This window comes from Chelonoidis abingdonii, chromosome 11, assembly GCF_003597395.2.
Source record: "Chelonoidis abingdonii isolate Lonesome George chromosome 11, CheloAbing_2.0, whole genome shotgun sequence".
Lineage (NCBI taxonomy): Eukaryota > Metazoa > Chordata > Testudines > Testudinidae > Chelonoidis > Chelonoidis abingdonii.
This window is the reverse complement of record NC_133779.1, coordinates 40582212-40592346: the sequence shown is the minus strand read 5'-3', so window position 1 is coordinate 40592346 and position 10135 is coordinate 40582212.

Sequence of the window (10135 nt, the reverse complement as noted above, 5' to 3'; positions counted from 1 at the left end):
CTGCCAGCACAGGGCAGTGAACCCCCAGTAGGCTGAAGATTTAACTCACTCCAGCTTCTTATTGCATCCCCCGCTCCTCCAAGACCCAGGACAGAGACCTGCCCCTCCTGCAGCTGGGGCCAGTCTGTCTCTCCCAACACTGCTGCAGGGGCTGCCTGGCGTCCTGGAGCCCCAGTCAGCTGCGCTGAGCAAGAGGCAAGCCCTAGTGTACCCCCTACCCCAGCCAGGGCCGGTGCAAGGAAGTTTCGCGCCCTAGGTGAAACTTCCACCTTGCACCCCCCCAGCTAACCCCCGCCCCAAGGCAGCTAACTCAGCCCCCCACACGGGCGAGCCCCCCCGCGCAGCAGCTACCCCCCCACGCGACACTAGTACCCTCTTTTCCCCCACCCCCTGTGGCAGTCTAACCTGCTCGGAGGCTCAGCTTCCAAGCCCCGCTGGAGATCCCCCCGCAGCAGCTAACCTGCTCTGGCAGCCTGCCCAGTTCACTTGGCTCTGTCCTTCCCATGCAGCCGCCGTGCCGCTAGCTCTTAATTCCCTCCCACCCAGGCTTTGTTGGCGTTGTTGGGGAGGAAGGTTGTTCTCAGCAGCGAGAGGCTAAGTGGGAGATTTTAGCTGGCGGGGAGCAGTTCCCCTGTGCACCCCCCCTCCGTTATTGCGGGCAACCCTCCCCACGCACCCCCCCAGCTCACCTCCACCTCCTCGCCTGAGGGGGCTTTTAGGCGCCCCCAACCACTAGGTGCCCTAGGCGGCCGCCTAGTTTGCCTAAATGGTTGCACCGGCCCTGACCCCAGCACCTCTGAGTTTCCTCCTCCTAGCTCCACCCTGCCTGACACCCCCTTCCCTAGGTGCAGCAGTGTAGGTCTGACAGGGCTCAGGTGCTCTCATTAACCCCTTCTTAGGTCCAGCTCCCATGCCTGTCCCCTCCCAGGGGGTCGGAGAGGGGTGAACAATCAGCCCCCTCCCCTGAAAGGGGGAGACACCCCGTGACAGTACTGTTATTAGCTGTCCAGTGGTCGAGCCAAAGAGCCCCAGCAATGGGCCAGGACCCCGGTGCGCTAGGGGCTCTACATGATAATAAACATCAATGCCAAGTCCATTATCTACCAACCCCCCCCAGCTGCCCCCAGCTCTTGCCAGGCCAGCAGGCGGGTTGGCCTGTGGGGTTCTCTGCCACACAGCAGCCAAAGGCCGGGCGCTCCAGAACAGGGGCGGGTCTAGTGGGTCTGGACTAGCGTTTCTTCCTCACCTGCTCCCCAGCGCTGGAGCCCAGGCCCCGCCCGTGGATCTGAGCAGGCTGGAGCAGGGGGGCTGGTTTAGGTTTTGGGGGGGAGGGGTCCAAAGAAGGGGCTGGCTCAGCGGGGGGTGGAGGAATGGCCTGAGGTTATTGTGTTTGGCTGTGGGGGACTCTGGGAATATTGGGGAGTCTTTGGGGGGAGAGGGTTGAAAGGAAGAAAGAAAACTTTCTGTAACTAACAAAAGAGCCAACCAGCTCCATGCTCCACGTCCCCCAGTCCCTCCGCATCACTCGGGCTCTCTCCTCTCCGCCCCTCTAGCAAACAGCTTCTGCAGAGAAACGAAACCTAGCGAGGGGGGGCGAGCAGGGGGGAAACCGAAACTGATGAGCCCTGGCCACCCCCAGCGCATGGAAGCTGACAGAGGGGGTGGGGAATGCAGCCTCTGGGCGGGAGGGTGGATTGGGGGTTTTGGGGCTGATGGGGAGGGTGACCATGGTCCCATCCTGGGGCAAGAAACGTGTTTGCAGTGGGCTCTGGCTGGAAGTCACAGCCTCTCTGTGCCTCAGTTCCCCCCCCACCAAGTGAAGCAGGGATGATCCTCACCTGCCCCTTCCCTGGGTGGGGATTGAATTTATCCCAGCTGGTGTCCAGCTTGAAGGGGCAGCGGGTTATTAATTGATAATGTCCCACTATTTCATCATCACGCAGGGGGACGGGCATAGAATAAAACGTGGTTCAAAGGAAACCCCCACAGCCCCGGGAGTCCAAGACCCAGAGCCCAGGGGGCTGGCTCCAGGGGCCTGTGCGGCACCAGCTCGGACTGGCATGGCTCCCAGCAGGGAGCTGCACCCCCTACTCCAGCAGCATCTCCTTTCTCCAGGGGAACTCAGCTCACAGACCCCCCCAGCACCCCAGGGCTTCTCACCCACACAGCACATCCCAGATACCCGCATGCTGCCCCGGGCAAGGCTCTTCTTTCTGTCCCTGCTGCCCGCCCCTAACAGCATGGGGCACAGACCACAGCAGGGCAAAGGATGTCTACTCTGCACCAGCCTAGGGGGATGGCACAGTGGGCCTGGAATCCAGTGCCAAGCCCCAAGGCTGTCTGGGCTGCAGGGCTCCCAGCCTCTGCCAATGCAGGGGAAGGATCCAGCTGGGTCATAGAGCAGCCCAGGGACCTCACCACATGCAGGGGCACAAAGCCCAGCCCCAGTCTGGCCTGTGGGGTAGCCCCAAGCGCTAGCCACCATGGCCAGCTTCTGCAGCATGCCCACCTGCTGGCAGCTGGGGAAAGAAGTGGGACCAGGCATCAAACCCAGGTCTCCCCCAGGGCTAATCACAGCGCTAGCCAACAGCCCTGACCGGCTTCTGCAGCACCTGGCTACAGGGCCATCAGAACGGATGGGGAACTGGGTCTTCAGCCAACCGACACTGACCTCAGCGCTCCCTAGCTGCCTTTAACAGGAAACCATGTGATTTTCTGGAAAGCCCCGTTCCAAGGGGAGTCCATCCTCCCCAGCACAAGGAATCTGGAGCTGTACCTCCCAGCTAAGAAGGAGCACAGCGCTGGACACTAGGGGGCCAGAGAAACTCTTTTGCAGGGAGCAGCTCGGTGGGGTTGGTACAAGGGCAGCAGCTGCATCCAAAGACACAGTGACAGGAGAGGAACAAACTGTGAGGAACATTTGTTGCTCAACCTCCTCCCTTCTGAGTCTCCGGCGAGAGAGCTGGTGGGGTTCATGCCCAAGCCCGTCTGTCTAGGGAGCGAACAAATGGGCAACAAGCGGAAGAAACTTTGCATCTGCCTGGTAGGTGCCTTCGTCCTCATATTAGCTGCCATATTAATCGCTCTCACCTGCTATGTGGTCGAGTGCCAGGGGCAGCTGAAGACCTCAGATCTGGATGAGAAACTCGCCAACCTGGAGGAGGAGAAGGGGGCCCTGGAAAAGCAGCGGGATGGGGCGAGGGCAGAGGTCACGGCTCTGCGGTCAGACCTGGCCGGCACCAATCAGACCCATCTGGGAGACGCGCGGGCGCTGGGACTCCTGCAGGAGCCTGACGGTGGGTGCTTTGGATGTTGTTTCTGTTTAATATTGGTATACGGTAGCGCTCAGGAGCCCCAGTCCAGGATCAGGGGGCACAGTGCTGGGTGCTGTACAAAGGTGCCAGGCCCTGCCCTGGGAAGTTCACAGCCTAGGGACCTTTTCAGGCTGCTGTTGGGGGAGTGAATGTGCTTGTCTAATCCATACCCCTGCCGGGCCCAGTACACGTAGTTTCTTTCACAGGCTCTGACACCGGTGCCATGCCCCTCACTCCCCCCCGACACCTGATCCGGCCCTGGGCTCCCCACACAGTGAGGGGCATCATCTCCCATTGGCCCATTCATGACCAGGGCCAGTGCAACCATTCAGGCAACCTAGGCGGTCGCCTAGGGTACTGGGATTTGGGGGGCACCATTTTCTTTGACAGCGACCGCGGCGGCTGGATCTTCAGCTGCCTCAGTCCCTGCCGGCATTTAGGTGGAGGGAGCTGTGGCAGGGGAGTGTGGGGAGGGCCACCTGCAGCAAGTAAGGGGGGAGCTGCACGCAGGGGAACTCCCCGCCCCAGCTCACCCCGGCCCCGCCTCCTCCCCGAGCATGCCGTGGCTGCCTCACTTCTCCCGCCTCCCAGGCTTGCGGCACCTAAGCTGATTGACACCGCAAGCCTGGGAGGCGGGAGAAGTGAAGCAGTGACGGCGTGCTCATGTTCGATGCGTGGAGCCAGAGGAGTCAGCTGGGGCGGGGGGGTGCTAGGGCAGAGGGTTGGGGGGTGAGGGGAGCTGCCACAAAAGGGGAGCGCCTCAGGGCGGGAGGGGGGGAGGGCACAAGGTGGAAGTTTTGCCTAGGGCTCGAAACATCCTTGCACCGGCCCTGTTCATGACTGTTTCCTAATCAAGGAATTTGTCCTGTTGCTCTGTGGTGTCGGCTGGGGCCAGGGGCCCCAGTCCAGCAGCTCATGCCACTTTCTCCCTCTGGGGAATTTGAACCCCGCCTTGCAGGGATGGAAGGCTGCTGCATGGACCCTGGGGGCATCCAGCGGCCTATGTGACCAATATCATGTCACTGAATTCTCCGTATCTGTGTGGACGTGGGGTTGGGGATTCCATAGGCAGCTCCAGATCGAGCCAGTGACCCCACGGGTGTTGTGTGGCTGCACATGCTGTGACTCAGGTCACAGGGAAGCTCCCCTTCTCTATTGCACCTCCATTAACTCCATTCTGCCACCCTGAGCTGCCAGGGCACTAAAAATGGGTGATTAAAAAATATATGTATTTTAAAAAATCCAGTATTTTTAGAATGTAAATTGAACACCGGTTTCTTTTAAAAAAATAAATCTATTTAAAATCCTGTTTTGAGACCTAAACGTACTATAATCTGTTAAAATCCTTTGCATTAAATAAAACAAAATCAAACAGTGAATGTTTTCTGCCAGGTTTTAAAGAAAGCCACCCACTGAACTGGTGGAAGTCCCTGGAGCCAGAGATGGTTGAAATGCTGAACTAGCTGTTGATATTAGTAGTAATTTCTGGACATGCAGAGAAAATATTTTCTTCTGTTTAGTTTATGCCCCTAGTTCAGTTCAGTGAATAGTTCATTCAAAGTTGAGAAACCAGTTGGGAGTTGAAAAAGCAGGAAAATGACACATGAGGGGATGAGTTCTTAAATCTTAAGGGACACAGTGGCCAGAAACAATCAGTTTCACACGTGGATAAGGGCTTTCTGTGTGGCTTGCGCAGTGAGTGATAATGGTTCCTTTTCCTCTCTCTCCCTCTTCTTCCGGCTCAGCATAACCTGCAGAACAACATCACTGCCCTGAGCGACAAAATAACACGGCTGGAAGCCAGAGACTCTGAGCGGGAGGCCAAGGAACAGGGTTTACAAGGTGAGATGCTGTTCGTTCCATGAGGGCTAGATGGCTTGGCAGAGATCCCTAATGTCAGAGGGGGATGGAGACAGACTGGGTGGGATCTAGGGGTGAAGGCAGATGGAGAGGGGTGCATGGTACTAGGGAATGGACAATGTTGGGGTGAAAAGCAGGCTGGGTAACACACTGACATCTGGCTGCTTTCCCTTCATCTCCTTTTCCAGATGAAAATGGCAGGCTCAGAGAGCAGCTCTCCAGCCAGTCCCAGCAGCTGCAGGATTCCCAGAAAGAATTCCAGAAGCAAAGGTAGAGACCCGCCAGTCCCAACCCCATGGGGTTGGGGTGGGGCCCTCCCCCTAGAGCTCTGAGTTAATGTGCATTTTCCTTTCACTTGTTCCCCCAGAGATCAGCTCAACGCTAACATCCATTGGCTGAAAATGGAGCTCCAAAGCCAGAGAAATCAGCGCTCCAGCACGGACAGCCTCAGCGGTCACAGTGTGTCTCTCTGCCTGGCTCTGCCCCTCCTTGGGACTCTTCTCCTTTAAGAGGAGCAGCTTTGTACAGGTATCGAGGAGCCTGGCTTGTCCAGAGACCCCTCCTGCTGTCTGACTCCCAGGTTCTTGGGCAGAGGGGTCTTGTCCTGTCACCTCAGCCACCTGTCTCTGTGCCTGCTCATCTCTGACCACTCCACATGCTCTCCCCACGGCAGGCGAGAGAGCTGTCTCCTGTGCAGTTCCCCCTACCTCGCCTGGCTTCACTGAACAGTCCATCTCATTCCAAGTGTCCTCCCAGCGCATAGCAGTGCTGCCAGGTCCCAGCTGAAGTCAGGGCCCACCTGTGCCAGGCCAGACACAGCTCGCAGACCAAATAGCAGCACAGGAGAAAAAAGAAAGATCATTATCTCCTTTTTATAACTGGGAAACTGAAGCACAAGGCGATTAGTGAGTCGCCTCAGGAGCACATGGTAGAGTCAAGATTTGAACTCAGCTCTCCTGAGCACCAGCATGTAACCCTAAGGCCGCACTTCCTCTCCAGTCCTCCCTTGCCTACATCTCCTTTCTCTCTCCCTCTGCTGTTCTTTAGCTCAGTGCATTGGGTCAGGGGATGGGGACACAGGACTGTCTCTCTCTCTCTCCGTTTATTTCCATCATCCGTCCCCAATGCCCTTTCGATCCCTCGGGGTTTGTGTTTCAGGGCTGACCAGGCAGTGGAAGAGTGGAGAATCCCCACAGGAACACAGTGCATAGCGCAGCCAGCTCGCTTCCCTCCAATTCACCCTCAGGTCTAAGCCACTAGCTTGCTACAACCTTGGCCCTTCCCTGGGTCGTGCAGGGAGACTGGTTCCTGCGCAGCCCAGCCCTGGCGGAAGGATCCCGTTGGCTCCTGCCCAGCACTGGAGGACAATGGGAAACCAGTGAAGAAGATCCAGCCGGTGAAGGGCGCAGGGAGGATGGCGCCGCTTCACCCAGAGCCAGAGCCCCTGGGGTTTCTTGGACTCAGATTATCCCAGACAACAATTGCCCTGAGCGGAGTCAAGCCCCAGCTGGGGTATTTGTTGCTCCCTTAGGGCTTCTGTTTTTCTAATGCAATTTTGCCAACCCCAAAGGTTTGTGCTGTCATTTAACCTCCCACACCCTGCTGGTCAGAGACCCGGGGCTCAGAGTGAGCAGCCCCGGAGCCATATTCATGGGCGTCCCACGCCTGACCTGCCTTCAGAGAGCAGGGAAGGGGCAGCTCGAACTTTGCTGCTAGTTTGGATCACGGGGCAAACCCCTCTCCCTGCTCCTGGGCTGGGGTGACGGGCTCTGCACAGGGCGCTCTGAGGGGAAAGCCCTGTAGACCCATGCCTACGACCCTGCCCTGGGAGCCAGGTGATGGCATCAGACCTGGGACTTCCATATATGTCAGTTTTTAATCCTCAAGGATGCCAAGAACAACTCACATGGTGACCCGGGTGTAACCAATGCAGTGACACTGCCTGAGTCTGCGGAGAGCCTGAGTCAATTGGTCTGGATGGACAGGACACAACGACACAGTGACCAATGCAGCGACCCCTGCCTGCATTTACTGAGAGCCTGAAGTAATTACTTATTGCCCTTCTCCAGCACCTTCCACTGATGAGCTCAAAGCACCCATCCAACATGGATGAACCAAACCTTGCAGCACAACCTGGGTGATCAAAACCATTAGCCCCATTCTACAGGTGGGGAAACCGCAGCAGACAGAGGGAAAGGGACATGCCCCAGGGCACCCAGTGGCAAAGCTGGGAATGGAACCCAGGAGTCCTGGCTCCCAGCGCTTTAATTCACAGACCACAGTTTCATAGAGTCTCAGGCCAGAAGTAGTCTGATCCCTTGCATAGCCCCGACATTAAATTTCACCCTCTTCCCCTGAATGGAGCCCAATAACATGTTAGACTAATGTAACTTCCCAGAAGGCAGCTGGACTGGATTGGACGACACTGAGAGATGGAAAATCCACTGCTGTCCCCAATACCATCCAGTCTCCTTAACAACAACAGCCCAACTACCGTCCCTTTGTCCAGAAGGGGAACAGATGGGAAGGAGGCGGGAAGGGTAAACAGGGCTGTGGGAGGAAGAGAACTGCCCCCTATCATTCCCAGAGAAGATATTTTAGAAAATCAGCCAATCTTTAAAAATGGCCAGTGATGGGGAATCCACCCCGACCCCTGGTACATGGCTCCAGTGGTTAATTATCCTCACTGTTAAAAATGCACAGCTTATTCTAGCTAATAGCCTTCCAGGTAGAAGGGCATCTCACTGGCCAGCATTGCAGGAATGGCCTTTGAGGGCCATTCAAGCCCTGTGGTGGTCTGGTTCCCCTAGTGCCTCAGCCCCCGGCTACGTGCTGGCCACAGTCTCCTCCCTTCGGGGTACCAGAGATCCAATGTCAAGGTTTGAACACAAAACATACCACAGCTGGGTCTTCTGTCCCTATTTCCCAGGGCTGGGAAATCCCCCAGTGCCTTCCCCAGTGCTCCCTCAAAACAAACTAAAGGAAAGACACCAAGGGGAAGGACATCCGCTAGTGCAGATATACTCAGCCCTTGGGGCAATAAGGCAATACGCCGGTTTTATTGAGAGTTTACGTGTACACACCCCCCACACCTCCCAAAAGGTTCTGCAGCTGGATCTCATAGTTACCAGTCCTTAGTGTTGCTCAGCACACAAAGGAGGTGGAGCTGGGCTCCAAGGTTAATGCAGAACGAACCCAAAGTCCCATGGCAGTACCCCCTTCTTTTACAGTGCTGAGTTCCCATACAACCCTATGGACCTTGCTGTGTCACAGCGGAGCTGTCAATCACAAGGTATTCAAGGTTGCTCTGTTTAGCATTATTTTGAGTTGTTACTGGGAGGATCTGCAGCTGTTTCTTATCTGTCCCTCTGGCTCAACTCCTTATCTCCTCCTTGGGACTTATGGGTGATTGATAATAAAGTTGGTGCCCCTTGACTCCTCCACTCCCTTCTGGACCATCCAGCCCAGCTGTCCTGTCTCAGTTAATCACCGGACATTCTTCACTCACACCAGCCAGCAAATAAGGCAATTACAGCCCTAAACCTGCTCCCGTTAGGAACGATTTCTTCTCACTAATTCAAAGCTGGCAAAATGGAATATAAGGCAAAATAAGCAACATGGAGTACAATTTGACTTGAGACAATACCTTCCCCTTAGGCTTTTGGCCTACACCATTACCCTAAAGGGCCACTGTGGTGGGAATTCATTGTTTCATTTCCTATAGTGCTCGCTAGTCCTATCTGAACAGTGCGACAGGGGAAATATTTCATGTATATGATTCTCCCACAGCTAAATGACAGACCAGCTATTATTATTTTCTCAATGATGATCAGCCACGCTTCTGACTTCCGTGCTATCCAAACTTCAGGTGATGAGCCTGACCTTCGAAGGCCCTTCGTGGGCTGGAGGCTGGTTAACAATGTGGTAAGAGCCACCTGACTGGTTAATAATTAAATCACCCGGTGGTTTAATATCATGTGCTGCAAAGAGCCACTGGTGGCTCCCAAGCCTTGGGCTGAGTATCGCTGCCCTAGCGTGTTTAAAGACAGAGCCTGTTCCAGCTTATACTGTCATCCTCTGCTCCTCTCTGAGACCCACAACAGAACCCCTCTCCTGCAGCCAGTGCCAGCCCTCTGTCTCTCCCCAGGGCCCGCCACAGGGACTGTCTCACTTCCCCCAGCCCCCCAGGCAAGAGGCAAGCCCTAGTGTACTGTCTGTCCCAGCACCCCTGAGCTTCCTCCTCCTAGCTCCACCCTGCCTGACACCCCCCTTCCCCAAGTGCAGCAGAGTGGTCTGATAGGGCCCAGATGCTCCCATTAACTCCTTCTTAGGTCCAGCTCCCATGGCTGTTTCCCCCCCCCCCCTCCCCGGGAGGGGTGAACAATCAGTCACAGGGGGCTGGATCAGTCCCCTACCCTTAAAGGGGCAGCCACCCAGTGGCAGTACCTATCAAAAGAGCCCCAGCAATGGGCCAAGACCCCACTGCGCTGGGGGCTGTACATGATAATAAATAATCAATGCAAAGTCCATTATCTACCCTATGCCCCTGGCCACCCCCAGCTCCTGCCAGGCCAGCAGGCGAGTGGGCCTGTGGGGTTCTCTGCCACGCAGCAGCCACAGACCAGGCACTCCAGAACCAGAGGTGGTTCAGCGGGTTTGGACCCAGCATTTCTTCCTCACCCGCTCCCCTGAGCTGGAGCCCAGCCCCCACCTGTGGATCTGAGCAACTTCTCCCCCTCCTCCCCCTAGTCTGGAGCAAGGGCCTGGCTAGTTTTGGAGGCGGAAGGGCCCAAGGAGCTGGCTGGCCCTGCCTCAGCAGGGAAAGAGGAATGACCTGGGGTTATTTATTGTGTTGGGGAAGAGGGGTATAGAGAGCAGCCCAGGGGCCTTGCACTGCACAGGAGGCACAACCCAGCCTGGAGCCAGCACTCCCGAGTTCTGCTGGTGGTGGCGGTCCAGGG